At 34.9% G+C, this 15482-nt stretch overlaps 2 long non-coding RNA genes across 2 annotated transcripts; both read left to right on the forward strand.

The window, feature by feature from the left end:
• Positions 1 to 371: 371 nt before the first annotated feature.
• On the forward strand, positions 372 to 2376 carry LOC103495910 (uncharacterized). The gene is made up of 3 exons (XR_539005.2): positions 372 to 1004; positions 1112 to 1185; positions 1269 to 2376. It is a non-coding gene; the product is annotated as an uncharacterized LOC103495910 (long non-coding RNA).
• A 6882-nt stretch (positions 2377 to 9258) lies between these two features.
• Positions 9259 to 14071, forward strand: LOC103495909 (uncharacterized). The gene is made up of 6 exons (XR_007824847.1): positions 9259 to 12513; positions 12591 to 12843; positions 12987 to 13143; positions 13209 to 13393; positions 13497 to 13873; positions 13954 to 14071. It is a non-coding gene; the product is annotated as an uncharacterized LOC103495909 (long non-coding RNA).
• Positions 14072 to 15482: the final 1411 nt, after the last annotated feature.

Consider the following 15482-nt stretch of genomic DNA (forward strand, 5'->3'; position numbering starts at 1 on the left):
ACCACTTCGATTCAGCATAAAGAGTCGGGTCGTTACAGAAACAATAGGACTTATGCACAAAAAGAGTTTGGGTGGGCTTACTGTCTTTCTATTAAGGTGGATGGTCTCTATCTCCGAGGTAAATTTTAACACTTTATATTAATTTTGAGGATTTAAAATTTTTTTGGGTGTTAAAATTTATTTGTTTTAGAAGAGAAAAGAAAAAGAAAAAGGAAAGGTATAAATTTTAATAATATAATATAATATAATATAATATAATATAATATAATATAATATAATATAATATAATCATAATAATATATAAATTATGTTATATTATAATAATAATAATTATTATTATTATTATTATTATTATTATTATTTATTTATTATATTTTTTAACCTAATTTCAAACCCCTTCACCGCGTGCTGCACAGCAAGCCCCCTAGTTTTTCTTCTTCTTTCTTCCTTCTCCCGACAGCCATCGCCCGCTACACTCCAGCCCGTCTTCTCTTCTTCTTCTCCGCCCAGTCGCCGCCAGCCGTTGCATCAACCTCTGTTAGCAAGCTCCGTTGTCGTCGTCATCATCTCTTCGTTCGTAGCAGCACATCTCCGACTCTTTCTCTCTCTCTCTATCCGTTTCACACGTTTGGTCGACCGCTGGCCAAGCTTACCTCGTCGGACCAGTAGATCTGTGACCCGATCGATCTCTATTGCAAAGTCCGGCAGTCGCGCGTAGTGCAGCAAGGTTGCGTCGCTTCCTTGTCGCCGACCACCTCAATCTCCCTCTTTTCGTCGCCCGCTGCAGCCTCACAAGAATACAACCGTCATTCTTCTTCAAGTCGAGTCGAGTCATGAGCCAAGTCGAGCCGCGAGCCTAGCTGAGCCACAAACCAAGCCGAGTCGAGTCGACCCAACCCGAGTCGAGCTGCCTCCCAAGCCAAAGACAATTTACCAAGTCGATCTCCCTATTCACCGAGCCACTTAAGCCGTTTCCCTCCACGTTGAGTCACAGTGAGTCTTTGGTAAGGGTGATTTAATGAGTTTCTAACATTTTCTATAGTCGATTCGAGTATAAATGTTGAAATAAAATGTTAGACTTATTGGTTAGGTTAACTTTTAATCCTTGAAGGTGTTAGAGAGGTGACGCTCGAATTCTTTGGTTTTACGGCAAGTGTAGTTTGGAGTCAACTCTCCTCTACTTGGGTAAGTCTGTGGATATTGCTTTAGAGTGTTCTAAATGTGGATTTTGGTGGTGTCGTCGTTTAAATCCTTATGTTTGTGTTTAGGTGGATTCGTTTTGAACATTGACTTGAACACGGATTGTAGCTAAATCTCAGGTAAGAGGTTTCTTCCTATTAGACCCCAAACCGAGACAGGAAACATAGCAACTCTTATGAAGATTTTACAATAGCGACTCTACTGAATTAATTGATACATGTATGCCTAGAAAACATCATTAGTATGCACTATTGACTGGTTAAAGGTGACATGATTGTTAGTTGTAGCTTATATATATGTGTGTGTGTGAATGGGTCGTTCCGTTGATGAGGCTTGGATGCTTAAAATGTTATGCGTAGTTTGTATATATGTGAATAGGTTGTTCTGCTGATAGAGTACGGATGCCCGGATGCCCGAATGTTCTGTGTAATATAGTTATATGGATGGACTGTGCTGTTAGCTGAAATAGTGAGGTCGATGGAATAAGAAAATCTTGATGTTATGTATAACTGAATTATGTTGTTGGGTTGCATATTATTGAGTTATGTTGTTGATGGACTAAGGGTTCGGGAACTCATGTGTAGGTTGTGTATTTGCTGATGGGTTGTGCTGTAGACTGAATATGGACGTTATACATAACATAGAGTACATATAGTTGTGCTATGGTTTGGAGTGAGATGAAGTGATTATCAGGTGAACTTACAAAATAATGATTTAACTCAGTGACTAGATCTCAGTAATATAACAGTATTATGTGGATTGGATATATGTATAGTGACAGATGAGACTATTGGCTAAACCTAAACTGTCTGACTGACTAAACTTATAAACTGAACTGTTAGCTTGAACGATATTGTGATATGACTGTTGTAGACGGTTTAATATGGAATGAGGGGTAACAGTTAGCTTTATCTATGGGGTAGTGTACCTTAACAAGCACGGTGTCCTTCGGGATTCCTCATCTGATATGTGCATCCTTTGGGATCACTAGACTGATAGTGTATCCTTCGGGATCACTAGACTGATAAGTGTATCCGACAGAATCACTAGACTGATTGATGTGTGCATTCTACGGAATCACTAGACTGTTTCATGTAGGGTACCCCTTAATAGGAAGCTAACTGTTATTACCCGAACGAGCCCAGTAGTGGATCCCTTACCAAGTATATTTTTGTACCCACCCTTTCCTCTTTATCTATTTCAAGTAAAGGTAATTTGAGGGGCAGACCGGCGAGAGACAAGAAGGATGTGTGAAAGTCATATGAACATGTCTAGTTTTTTATGCTTCCGCTGAACGTATTTGTTATTTATGTTTCTTTTTAATTATTAAATGTAGTCATGGTTAGAACAACTGTTCTTCTGTTTTGCTTTAATGACTTCTTGGATTATATTTTGGAACTTTTGGAAAGCGATTTAAAATAACGCCTGAAACAGATTTTCTTATGTATTGAAGGTTTTTAATGAATCATAAACAGGTTTTTTTATGAGTGTGTCTTTTACGGTCGAGTCTTAGCAGTAAGTTTAGTAACCTCAGCTTGGTCCAAAAAGTTAGGTCGTTACAAAGAATATTTAGGGCTCTAAAAAAGGGAAAGAAATATATACATAATTCTTGTTTTCCCTTGAGAAAAAATGAGAATAGGAGAAAAAGACAAGGAGAAGACGATAAAAAAAGAAGTAGACGAAGATGGAGAAATCTAAAAGACTGAAACAGAAGAGAGAAGAGAAGGACGACGAAGAAGAGGGAGAGTAAGACGAGGAGAGGAGAAGTAGGCGAAGAAGAGAAACCATGAAAAAGAACAATGCAGAAGATCAGGAGAAGAAAACGAAGAATGAAAGGAGAACAATAAAAGAAAGAAACTGAAGAGGAAGAGAAAAAAGTGGAGATTCAAAGAAGGGCAATTTTGGAATAATGAAAAAATTAAAATAAAAAATATCAACCAAAATTAAAAAAGTTGCTATATTTGCAAAATTGAAAAGGTTAGTGCTAATATTGCTAAATTAGATTTTTATTGTGTCATCCAATACTATTTCCCTTTATTTTACTTACTTCATTTTGATTTAATAAAGAGATAAATTAATGAAAATTATATTAGATATAGCCAATGATAATTAAAAGAATGTCATAGTCTAATGACGCTTAAAAAATGTCAAGAAAAAGCATGAATTCGAAAGTTCCATCTTTTCCTAAAACAAACACGCTCTTTTTAAGTAATGACATATTTTTCTCCAAAACCCATATTGACTGTTCCATTATTGAAGTCCCAACTTGTAGTAGTGATGGTCCACCTTTAGCACAAGTCGACCTTTACCAATATTTTTATGGTAAACCTCCCACTAACTCCTCGCAAAGGTAGGATAGTATCCACAATACTTCATCATTTCACAAAGGCCAACTGCATGATTTAGACTAATCGAATAAGTATCGAAACTTGCACATAAAATAGATTTATAATAATCTTTCTAATGCTCACTTATACAAAACATTACAACAAGAAATTGGCCTCAAGTCTCAGAGGCTCTAGGCCAATACATTTAGAAACCATTGTGATTAATATCACATTTATACCTAGGGGAACGAAAAAAAGTACAAAAAAATTCAAGACCACATCACAAAATTCTTGTCCAACACGGCACTTCAAGCAGATATTCATAGAAACTCACAATGTAACCATCAGGGCCAGTAATCCTCCTACTCTCCATCGAAAATAATAGACAGTCAAAACCTTACTATACCCCTTAGGCTAAGTGAAGTCTATAATATCTCATATCTCAACAATAATCCAATATAATATAATCTCTCTTTTCTTAAAAAAAAAAAAAATCATCAACCGATATCCGATATGATATGTAGTTAAATTAAATGTTGGAATTGAGTAATCTCTCTATTTAAACAATTTTAATGAGTTGGCATACACTTTGGTAATAATATTCTATTGCCTTTAATATATGATTAAACATTTATTATTTATCATGGGTTATAATCTATCAATATTATTGTTTGTTATTTATAATAGAGTGTGAATTCGAACTAAAACCTCATAATTATAATCGTTAACTCATATAGAATATGTCAATCGAGTGTTATGATTGCTTGACATCAAATTTGTCATTTATTAATTAGAAAGGATATAATGGAAAAAACTTCAAAATTATAAGGAAGTTAAATTAAAGATTTTAAAAGAAATATTATAGATTAAAATAAGAAAGTTGGTATGATCGTTGAGCGATGGTTAAGAATAAAGACTGCTTTCCGACTTGATTTAACTTGACTTGTGCTAAATGGTCACTTGTGTGTCAACCTGTAAAAGCTACAACAAACATTGCATACCTTGAAGATAAGAGTGGAAAGAGAAAATACCTCAAAAGTTTTTTTTTTTTTTTTTTTTTTGGTAGATCGACAGAGATATTCAATAAAATAAGCCCTATCACATTTAACTTTAAAAAAGATTGAACTTTGATATAATACATTTTTCACAAAGCCCACTTATAGAATAGGACCCCTAGGTCTCAATTATTAACTTATTTAGTGGAAGTGAGTTAAGTAAGTAGAAAAACCCAAAAACAATTACTAAAGGGGTGAATAAGATTTTTTTATGGACTTCAACTTGGTTCAATTTCTTATGATTATTTTGCTTTCAATCTAACATTTAAAAATAAAAAAGAAAAACTATAGTAAACTTAACACTCTCCTCAAACATGATAAAAATTTGTAAAATACCTAAAAAAAAGAAAAAAAGTAATTAAACATAAACTTTAATTGAAGGACATGATACATTGAAAATATTAGAGCATAGGTCCTTTTGGTTTAATGCTGTGTTAAATTACTTATAAATTCAAGACCCCAAGTAGATGAGTTCAGTTAAAAAAAAAAATCATCAAGTGGAGATACTTGGGGATTTATAATAGTCTGTCCCACATCCATTGAATGCCATCTCAGTAAGAAAAAGTATAAGAACAACAAAAGAAAGTAATGTAGACTTAACATCAAAATTGATATATATCAGAGAAACCGCATGTTGCTTTTGAGAAGCAAGATACTATTGGACGAATAATAAAAAGAGATAATAGTAAATATATCAAACCCAATGCTAGGAGTTTAGATATAACAAATTTCGATTTAGTTCTTAAAGTTGAGCAATGATACACTACATTATTGATGTTGATAAAAGTTTATCAAAGTTTATATATGATAGATCATATCGCGAGTAGAACACTATTAGTGATCAAGTAAATTAGATGTTATATTAATTCCAATTTTTTATCGATGGGTTGTTGCAAACTTAATATGAAAACTTGTAATAGGTGGTAAAATAAATTAGATATTTTACAAACATGGTTCTTGAGATTTTCAATTTTACAAACGTTGGTTCTTAAGCTCTATATTCGTTTTCTACCTGTTATTCCAATTTTAAAGTACAGCTTTGGAGGCCTTAAGAGAATTTAGAGCAGAGTATGGAGTTTGATAACTCTTTTTTTAATTTCCTTTTGTATTCTTGAATTCTTTTAGGTATATTGATATATTTTTATATGGTTCTTCTTACGCTAATAAACTTCTCATTGTTTAGGGATAGATGGATTCTTAGGTTTATTATTATTGAACGTTTTGCTTCTTTGATGTTAATTTGCATTTATGCTTTCTAGCATGACCATTCTTAATGCTTTTAAATGTTTGACCAATATTTGAATGATTCCTTGATTTAAAACATGTTTGAACAACTAGGATTTATGTTATCGCATTGATCGAATGATTTTATATATTAAAGAAAAATTTTGAGCAACATGTTGGACAACATGTCAAACACATTGAAAATAATGTTGGGACCGTCGGGCAACAGCTTCAGCATGATCCCTTTCTCCAATCATTTTTGCCTTCCTTTTTATCATGTAAGGAATATTTATTCTCTCCTAAATTTGTATTCTCTAGGCTAGCCGTACATATATATTACTCTTATTTTTAGGGTTAGGCGTGTAAACCACGGATCTTAAAAAAAAACACTTAAATCTTTTGAAGAGCTTCAAAAAAAAAAAAAAAAAGAGTTGAATGGGGTTAAGGGTTAAAATGGAACTCAAAAGTGTCATTAAAGGTATGACATGGTTGTTGGAAAAGAAGAAAATTTTGATAAGTGTCAAGGACTTGAAGAAAAAGCATTTAGAGGCTATAGGGTGATGTGTTGGGCGGCCAAAGGAAAGAAAATAACCTCTAAAGAGGTTATTAGTCGTTTAGGGCTTGACTAGCCACCAAGAACTTGTTGGAAGGGCACAAGACGAGAAAAACTTCCATATGAGTGTCATGAAACGACCAACTTGTAGCTAGGCAAGGAGAGCTTGCTACTTTGAGGTTATTGGGAGTTAGGAGGTTAGGTGAGATGGCCAAGCAGCATGGTGTTGAGCGAGGAGCCTTGCACGCGAGGAAGAAGAATTGCTTGCGGTCATGCTTAGAGGTTAGCTAGGCATTTGACTTGAACGTTTTGGTTATGCGAGATGTTTATGAGGTGGACTCGTTGAGTACATTACAAGTGTCCTTTGTATGCTTAAGCTAAGTTTCGACAAGTAGGTGGTATCAATAAAGGTTCATGCTAAGATGCAGTATAAATAGGTAACTTCAAAAGGATATTTCTTCTATTTCACTTCTTGCATTTTTGCTGAAATTCTCTCAAAAGTTCAAAAATTAAGTATAATCTCTAGACTAGAGATGATAAACAAAATTGAGGAGAGAAGGATTGGGTTTGAGTTGAAGAAAGAGAGAAAGGTCAGTTTTCAAAATAATCTACACAAAGTGCACTTCCAGAAGGTTATAAATCACATCTTTTGGAATTTGAAGCTGAAATTTTTAGGTAAGCAAGCTAAGACATTTTTTAGAAACTTTATAGAAGAAACTTTCATCAAAAGAGTTGTGTATTGTTACTTATGTGCTTTCAAAGTGGGGTTATGTTTTCGGATGAAAAATAAGTTTTTGGGCAAGTTAGAAGTTGGTCGAGTGACAAGCTGTGCTAGCCAAGATGGGCGTGCATGTTGAAATTATTAAAGGTTGGTAACACGTTTAGGCTGATGCTGGACGCACAGTATGAAGCAACGCACATGACAAGCCATGCCTCAAGGAGAGCCATGCGAGACGCCAAACACACGGCCAGGTAAGGCGTGTGGCGTGCCTGTACATGAGGATAGCACGCGACCAGGCTACCAAGCATCGTGCGAGCGGCCAATCCCCTACCGTCCATCCTTGGCCGCCAGCATGTTTGAAGAAGTGTTTTTTGGCCATTTTTTCTATTTTTGGAAGTTTAAAGTAACTTTTTGGTATTTTCTTGGTCAAAGGGAAGTAAATGGATTATTTTATCATTATTTTAGGTGAAGAGATAGGAAAAATCTATAGACCAAGGACATAAGCTTGTATCTATGAGTGAAAATGAATTTATTAAGGAGATTTTAAAGCATATCTTAAGCTACTATTTATGAATGCTTTGAATTAAATGTTTGAGTTATTTGTGAATAGTTTTCAAAGCATGTTATTATTTTAAGGTATTTATTCAAGCATGTTTGAATACCGAGAAATGTTAAGGCTTACTGGAAAATGAGTTCAAAGGTTGCTTTATGCAAAATGATTTCCTTAAAGAGTTTAAAGCTTATGATTTTATAAATGTTTTCTAGGATCCGAGTTATCTCAAAATAACTATTAACGGGATACGATAAGGGGTGCCAAGGACAGGTAAAAACACTTTTTTGTAGGATCGAGTTTAAGATGCCTACGTTGTAGGAACAGGGATTGAGGATGCCCATCTACTACAAAAAACCGAAGGTCTGTCGACGTCAAAATAGACGTCGAGAAAAGGGATGTCGTAAAAAGAACCTTTTCACGACGCCATGAAGAAGGTATTGGCAGTGTGGAGCGCTGATGACGTTGCACAAATAACATCCGTAGAGAATGGCGCTTCCATGACATCATGCATGTACACGTCATCGTTGTCCCAATAACTATTGACGTTGCATGTAAGACGTCGTGGGAGGTCAACCTTTTGCCAACGTTGCTTTGACCGCATCCACAAAGGTTGAACATTTAAAAAATTCTGACAACCATATCACAACACCAAATTGCATGACGCTGTTAGAGGTTGAACCTCTATCGACGTAGGGTAGGTAACATCGCGAGATATGTGATGTTTTGACAAGGTTCTCACGACGCCATATGTGATTGTATCGATAGTTCTTCGAGAACCGACGACGCCATAAGTGACGATATCGCGAGTGGAGGATTCTCCCGATGTTTTTGAACTGAGTCGAGAGATCTCCTCTCACTTTAGTTTTGTGATTCACAGAACATAGAAGCACACGAAGAAAAGAGAAAAGAGAAAAGAGAATGAAAGAAGTAGGAGAGGAAGGTCTACCGCACCGTCGCTGTCCACCGCCCACCATTCTCGTGTCGTCGTCTATTTGATCTGTCGACTCTACGGGTAAAAATAGTGTATTTTGTTTGTTTTTTTTTTTTTTTTTTGTTTCTAAAAAATATATATTAGATTGTATGTATAAATTATTGTGTATTGTATGTATATATTGTATATTATTTATGTATGTATAAATTAAGATTGTATGTATATATTGTATATTGTATGTATAAATTAAGATTGCATGTACAAATTGCATATTACATATTGTATGTATAAATTGTATATTGTATATTGTATAAATTTTGTATGTATATGTTAGGGAATAATGTATATTGTAGATTGTATAAATATTGGTATGTGTATGTTAGAGAATAATGAATAAAATTTTGTAGATTGAATAAGTAAATATCTTTGTAATTTAAATTGTAAATTGAAATTGTTAAAGTCTTTTATTTATAATGTGTATTTAATTGTTTAAGAATCAAATTATACATGTGAATGAAAATTTAACAATTGTAATATGTTAGGGAATAATTATTATTTAAATTGTGATATTGATAAAAAATTTAAATTTATGATATTGATGAAATTGAAGAATTTGAAACTTTTTAATGATGTGTTGTGACTATTCTGCAGTTTTGGTAGCCTATAGTTTATTATTTGTGAACACGAGTTGTTTATTAGAAGTAAGGGTGCGTTTATTTAGTTAGAATTATGGTTGCCCTTAGTGCAAAATAATTACATGTATTTATGTTCTAGGTCATTAACGATGGACAAAAGTTGGATGAACATTAGGAATATGTTATCGGTTGAGTATAGAGAGAGCATTTTCAAATTCTTAGACGTTAAGAAGTATCACGTCAATGAGTACAGACGAATAAGGTGTCCATGCAAGAGATGTATGAACTCGAATTGGGACTTATTAGGGGTGTAAAGAGACATTTATTAACCATTGGAATGTGCCCCTCCTACACAGAATTGGTGTATCATGGAGAGCCAGTGAACTTGTATAGAGGTATAGAAAGATTTGATGAAGGAACTAGTAGAGACCATTTCCACGAAGAAACTAGTAGTGATCCTTTCATATTGAAGGAACCAATAGTAATCTGTTTTATGAAGATAATAAAATGTTTGGAATGTTGCATGATTTAGAAGCTTCGATTGAACACGAAGAAGAAACAACAAATGAAGGTTTGGAGAATGACATTCCGTTCAATAGTGGTGTAGAAGAGGAGATAGAGAATATATTTCAAGAGTTATTAAACCAAGCTCGTCGTGAGCTATATCTCGGTTGTTCAGAATTTTCATCCCTCAACTTTTTGGTTACGTTGATGTACATCAAGGTTCTTAATGGTTAGAGTAACAAGTCGTTCTACATGTTATTATAACTGTGTTTTCCAATGTGTAATACTACTATCCCTAGTTTTTCTATGAAGCAAAACGAAAGTTGTGTGACTTAGGCTTGAGATATGAGACTATTCATGCATGGAAGTATGATTCTGTGTTGTATTGAAAGGAGTTCGCCAATTTGGTACATTGTCCAACTTGTGGTGAGTCTCAATACAAGCCTAGTCCTATTAGAGGGAAACAATCCTTCACAAGGTATTACGACACTTTATGTTGATTCCAAGATTACAGAGATTATTTGTATCGCAAAAGAGCTCGTCAGAAATGAGATGACATCAGGATAAACGATTAGAAACGGATGACATGTTGAGACATCTAGCTGATGCAAAGGGATGGAAGCATTTTGATTCTGAATTTTTGGAGTTTGCATCAGATCCACAAAACGTTCGTTTAGGATTAGCTTCTAATGGGTTCAATCCTTTTGGGCATATGAGTACCGCTTACAGTATGTGGCCTGTGGTGTTAATTCCTTATAATTTGCCACTTTGAAAATGCATGAAAGAGTCCAACTTCTTCATGTCATTGCTAATACCCGATCCAAGATCTCGCGATAGGAAAATTGATGTTTACCTCCAACCATTGATTGAGGAACTGAAACAGTTATGGACTCTTGGTGTTCGTACGTATGATTCTCTTACCAATTAGTTTTCTCAATTGTACGTAGCTTTTTTATGGACTACTAATGACTTTTCGATGTATGGTGACCTATTCTGATGAAATATGAAAATGTATCAGGCATATCCCATTTGCATAGGAGATAAATCGTCATTTGGGATATAAGAGGAAAAAAAAGCTTTTAGATAATCATGTATGGCGTAGAAGTAAGTTACATGATGAAAGCGTAGAACATAGACCTCCTCCAATTATTCTGAATGGGCATGATATCTTGGAATAAGTAGATTTCCTTGAGTTTCTATTGATGAGTAAACATCATCACTAAAAGATTAAAAAAAAAAAGCTCTAAACTGGATGAAAAGAAAAATCTTCTTCGATCTGTCTTACTGGCCAAGTCTACTAATACGTAATAAATTGGATGTAATGCATATTGAAAAGAAAATTTGTGACAACTTGGTAGGTACATTGTTGAACATTGAACGAAAAACGATACTACAGATGCTCGGTTGGACCTTTAGGATTTGAAAATAAGAAAAGATTTATATCTGATAGAAGTTAGTAACAGATTAATGAAGCCCCATGCAAGTTATACGTTCACTAGGAGTAAACGAGTTGCATTTTGTAACTTCCTAAAACCAGTTAAGTTTCCTGATGGATTTGTTTCTAATATTTCACCATATGTGAATGAGAAAGATGGAAAAACATCAAGCCTTTAGACTTACGACTGTCACATGTTTCTTTATTGGCTTTTACTTATTGGTATTTGAGCACATTCACCGCAAAATGTGTACACCGCTGTTAATGGGATTGAAACTCAGTTTTCTCAAGATGAACGAAATGATAATAGCTTTCTCGAGGAGGATATAGTTGGTGAGTTTAAAGTGTTTATGTAGAAGGTACTATCATTAGGCACAACAAGTTCAAGATCTTTATCACATTAGAAGAGAAGCGCCAAATTCATTGGTACATCTTGAACAATGTAGACGAAATTGCGGAGTACCACAAGTACGTACTTTCAACTCTAAATACTTCATATGATTTTTTCTCACTTGCAATGGGACCTTCACTTGACATTTGGTCCTACACTAGATGCATGGTGAGTGGGGTACAATTTTACGCAATAAATCGTGATTTCTGATGCACGACACAAAATATTAGAGTTATAGTACTCAGTGAAAGTAGTGCGAATGGAAGCGACAACAATAATTTTTACGGTTTATTAGATGAGGTTCTTTTCATGGCATATCCAATGGGATGTCGTGTTTGGCTATTGAAATGTAGATGGTTTGATACGGACAAGAACAAAAATCATAGAACACACGTGGAATTGGGGTGCAAATCTATCAACACATCTCATTTCTTTTCTTTTTAAAAACCAGTCATTCTCACAATCCAGGTACATCAAGTTTTTTACATCAATGACCCAAAAAATGCTGCCAATTAGAAGGTTGTTCAGATAGTCCAAAATAAACATATATGGGATGTACCTAAATGGATGGAGTTGAGGATCAACAACTAAATGTACCCAAACTTGTTGTCGGTCATCGTGTTGATGATCACGTTGAGAACGACACCCTATGCAGAGTCGATGTTGATCTTACAGTGGTGGAAACACCGATTGTGCGTCATGTCGTTAACAACTTTATAAATGATGATGATGAACAATTATCCGTTCAAAGCAGGTCAAGCGATTACGAAGAGCAATAACTAAGTATCACGTATTCATAGTTTTTTTTGTTTTTTTATATATTCAGTTTCAAGTACACTCACATGTTTAATTAATTTGGGTTTATATGTTCACAAGTATTGTCTAACTTTCCCTTCAATTTTGATGAGAGCGATGATCTATTCGATTTTAATACCGAGGAGTTCAATATCATTCAAGGCACGTCATCGGTTGGTGACACATATGGTTAGTCACCGTTACATAAACAATTATTTATGCATAAGTCTTTTGGTTATGTTTCTAAAATTATTTTGTTTTCCTAGATGCCTCTCAACCTGCTGCTCCCACTCTTAAGAGACGACAACACTTCAGGAACCTGGAGCTAGATAAATATGTTGCAAAAAATGGGAAGATCTTCATATCTATCGCTCTAGGCCAGGACAAGTCTATCTTGCCTCATGTTGTTCGCTTTAGCAATACCTTCCACATGTAACACGAGACACTTTTCCAGTCTGCTTTCTTAAGTGGACTGATGTGACATTGGAGTACATCAAGCTTGTTAAGGACGACTTATAGGTAAGTTTTTAAATCACCCGTACATATATGTTACATATATATATACATATACTCAATCATAATCCGTGTGTACTTTACTTTTATAGCAATGGTTCATGCTTGATTTCAGTGATGCAGCACTTACTTAGTTTCTTGAGTATTAGATGCTTACCGTGTGGAAGAAGTTTAGGGGCTAAAGCCACCGGCATTTCAAGAAGTTCGATGATTCTGAATAGACTCGTGCCAACTCACCCCTAATTGAGCAATCAGGTGCAAGATTAGTACTTCCTCTGCGACCACTACCTCACTCAACAATTTCAGGTGATTTACAACTTTTAACGTTCCCAAATGGAACTTCATTTTTTTTTTATGTAATATTTTGATAGTTTGGATGTAGAAGCAATCATCGATGAATAGGGCTGTTAAAGTGAAGTAGCCCTTCAACCACAGCAGTGGCGCCAAGTCGTTTCCACAATGATAACACGACTTCGTTAAACAGCAGGGTCATCCGATCGACTACATGGAGTTATTCAGGGAAGCACATGCTCAGAATGGCTACTTCGTTTCGCAGGTGACTGCAGATGTGCATGCAAGTTTATAAGCTATCATTTGTCTTATTTCACACAAAAGTTAATTTACACGTTTCACTTAATTAATAAAAACATTATTTGCAGAATCAAATGTTGGATTTCTAGTCTCGGCCTACTCCAGAGGGTTTTCAACCACTCTCTAGGGATGAGATATGCACGACCATTTAAGGTAGATGATCGGACTACTCAAAAGGTCTTGGTTGGGGCCCCAAACTAAAGTTTCGACACACTGTTGGCAGTTCTTCATCTACATCTATCGAGCGAGAATAGGTCCACGCCAGAGAGGTTAACGAGCTAAAAACTCATCTTGAGGTAGTAGAAGAAGAGAATAATAGGAAGCTCAAAGAAAGTGCTCGTTTGATAGAAGCACGAGCTCATTATAGGAAGCACAGGCTTGGTAGATAGAAGAAATGAGAAAAATGATTGAAGACCTGTCCCGAGCTTCGAGAGAAATCATTAAGGTACATAATTTTTAACTTTTACGTTCTTTAATTTCATATTATTGGTGATATATATTTAAACTTAATTTGTGTCATTGTAGGTTTGAAGGCATGAGGAATTGTCATGTGACACCGGTGCTTAGATTATACGTTTAGTTTTCTATTTTTATGTTTAAGTTTTTCGTTTTCATTATGTATGTAATTTATGAGCTATAAAGTGTATTTTTTAAATATTTTTAATATAAATTTTATTTGGTATTTTACTATATTTATGTTAATTTTTTTTAGATTTGAATGAATTTAAATCAATTTGATTCCAATTTTCAAAAATAAAAAATAAAAAATAAATTAAAAATATTAAAAATATATATTATAATATGGATTTCACGACGCACATTATATGTCATAAATGGTCGTTATGTCGATGAGGTGTCATTAGAAGGTCTGCAGACACCACGTTGATAGTTCATGTATGTCGACGTACTTGACGACGTTGGCAGTAACCTATTTATGACGTCGTTGCCAAATGTCGGCAGCTTCCCACTGCCGACTTGTTGATCATGTCGCAAACAATGCATTGGCAGTAACCCTTTGTCGATATCATCCCATTCCTAAGCCAAGAGTGCCTTTCACGACGTGTCTCTCACGATGCTCTTGCCAACGTCCATTTTTGTGTCGGCGTAGCCTATCTCGACTTAGTCCTAGCTTCTGTCGGCACATCTCTGCATCGGCAGACTCCCTTCTTCTTATAGTGATCTTTGAAATTTAAAGCTGATACTGGGTAACCTTTACCATCCTGTAAGAGTAGATACTTGGGATTCAAACAAAAAAAACAAGGATTTAAGTTATTGTTTCCTAAACGTTCATGAAGTTTAAGCTTTCATGAAGTTATGAATATTATTTCTGAAAGGTTTATGAAAAGCTATTTTAAAAAATCTCACACTCACTGACTCATTTAGCTCATACTCTTCAAAATATTTTCCACTTTTCAGGTAGAGATCGTGTCCTCGAAGCCTAAATCACTGCTATCTATCTGCTGAAGGGTTTTGTTTAAATATCGTATGTGTCTTATTGTTTTGAATCTATATTTAGTTGGTCTTTTGTGGTACTCAACTTAGGTGTAGGAGGGTTGGATTTAGGTTTTGTTTCTATGTAAATAAAGTTGAGTTATGTCATTATAAAACTTATATATTTTTTTTAATAAAAATTTTTACCGAGTTATGTTTAAAATTTATGTGTTTAGATTCCGCTTGTGTTTCACTTAAGGGTTCAAGTATAAGGGTCAGGTGGCGTCGTTCAACAAAGGAGTGATATCGGTTGACTTCATGCCAGCTCTTGGGTCTTGAGTAGGTGATCTGAGAGGGGGTGTGACAAGGCACCTATTTAGAAAAGAGTATGTGCATTCAACATTTTGAGCTTAGAGTTTGTCTAAGTCATTCCCACAAACCAATACGAGTTCTTTCAGCATGTTTTTTCTCATCACTCACATGCATCCTAGGAAAATTTCTACGAAGTCACTTAACATAGGATTTTTCCGAGCTAAGCACGCTTAACTTTGGAGTTCTCTATGATTCGAGCCACCGGAAAGGAAAGTGCATCTTGTTTGTATAGGTAGTAACTTTTAATTTTT

The sequence above is a fragment of the Cucumis melo genome, chromosome 11, assembly GCF_025177605.1.
Source record: "Cucumis melo cultivar AY chromosome 11, USDA_Cmelo_AY_1.0, whole genome shotgun sequence".
NCBI classification, from domain to species: domain Eukaryota; kingdom Viridiplantae; phylum Streptophyta; class Magnoliopsida; order Cucurbitales; family Cucurbitaceae; genus Cucumis; species Cucumis melo.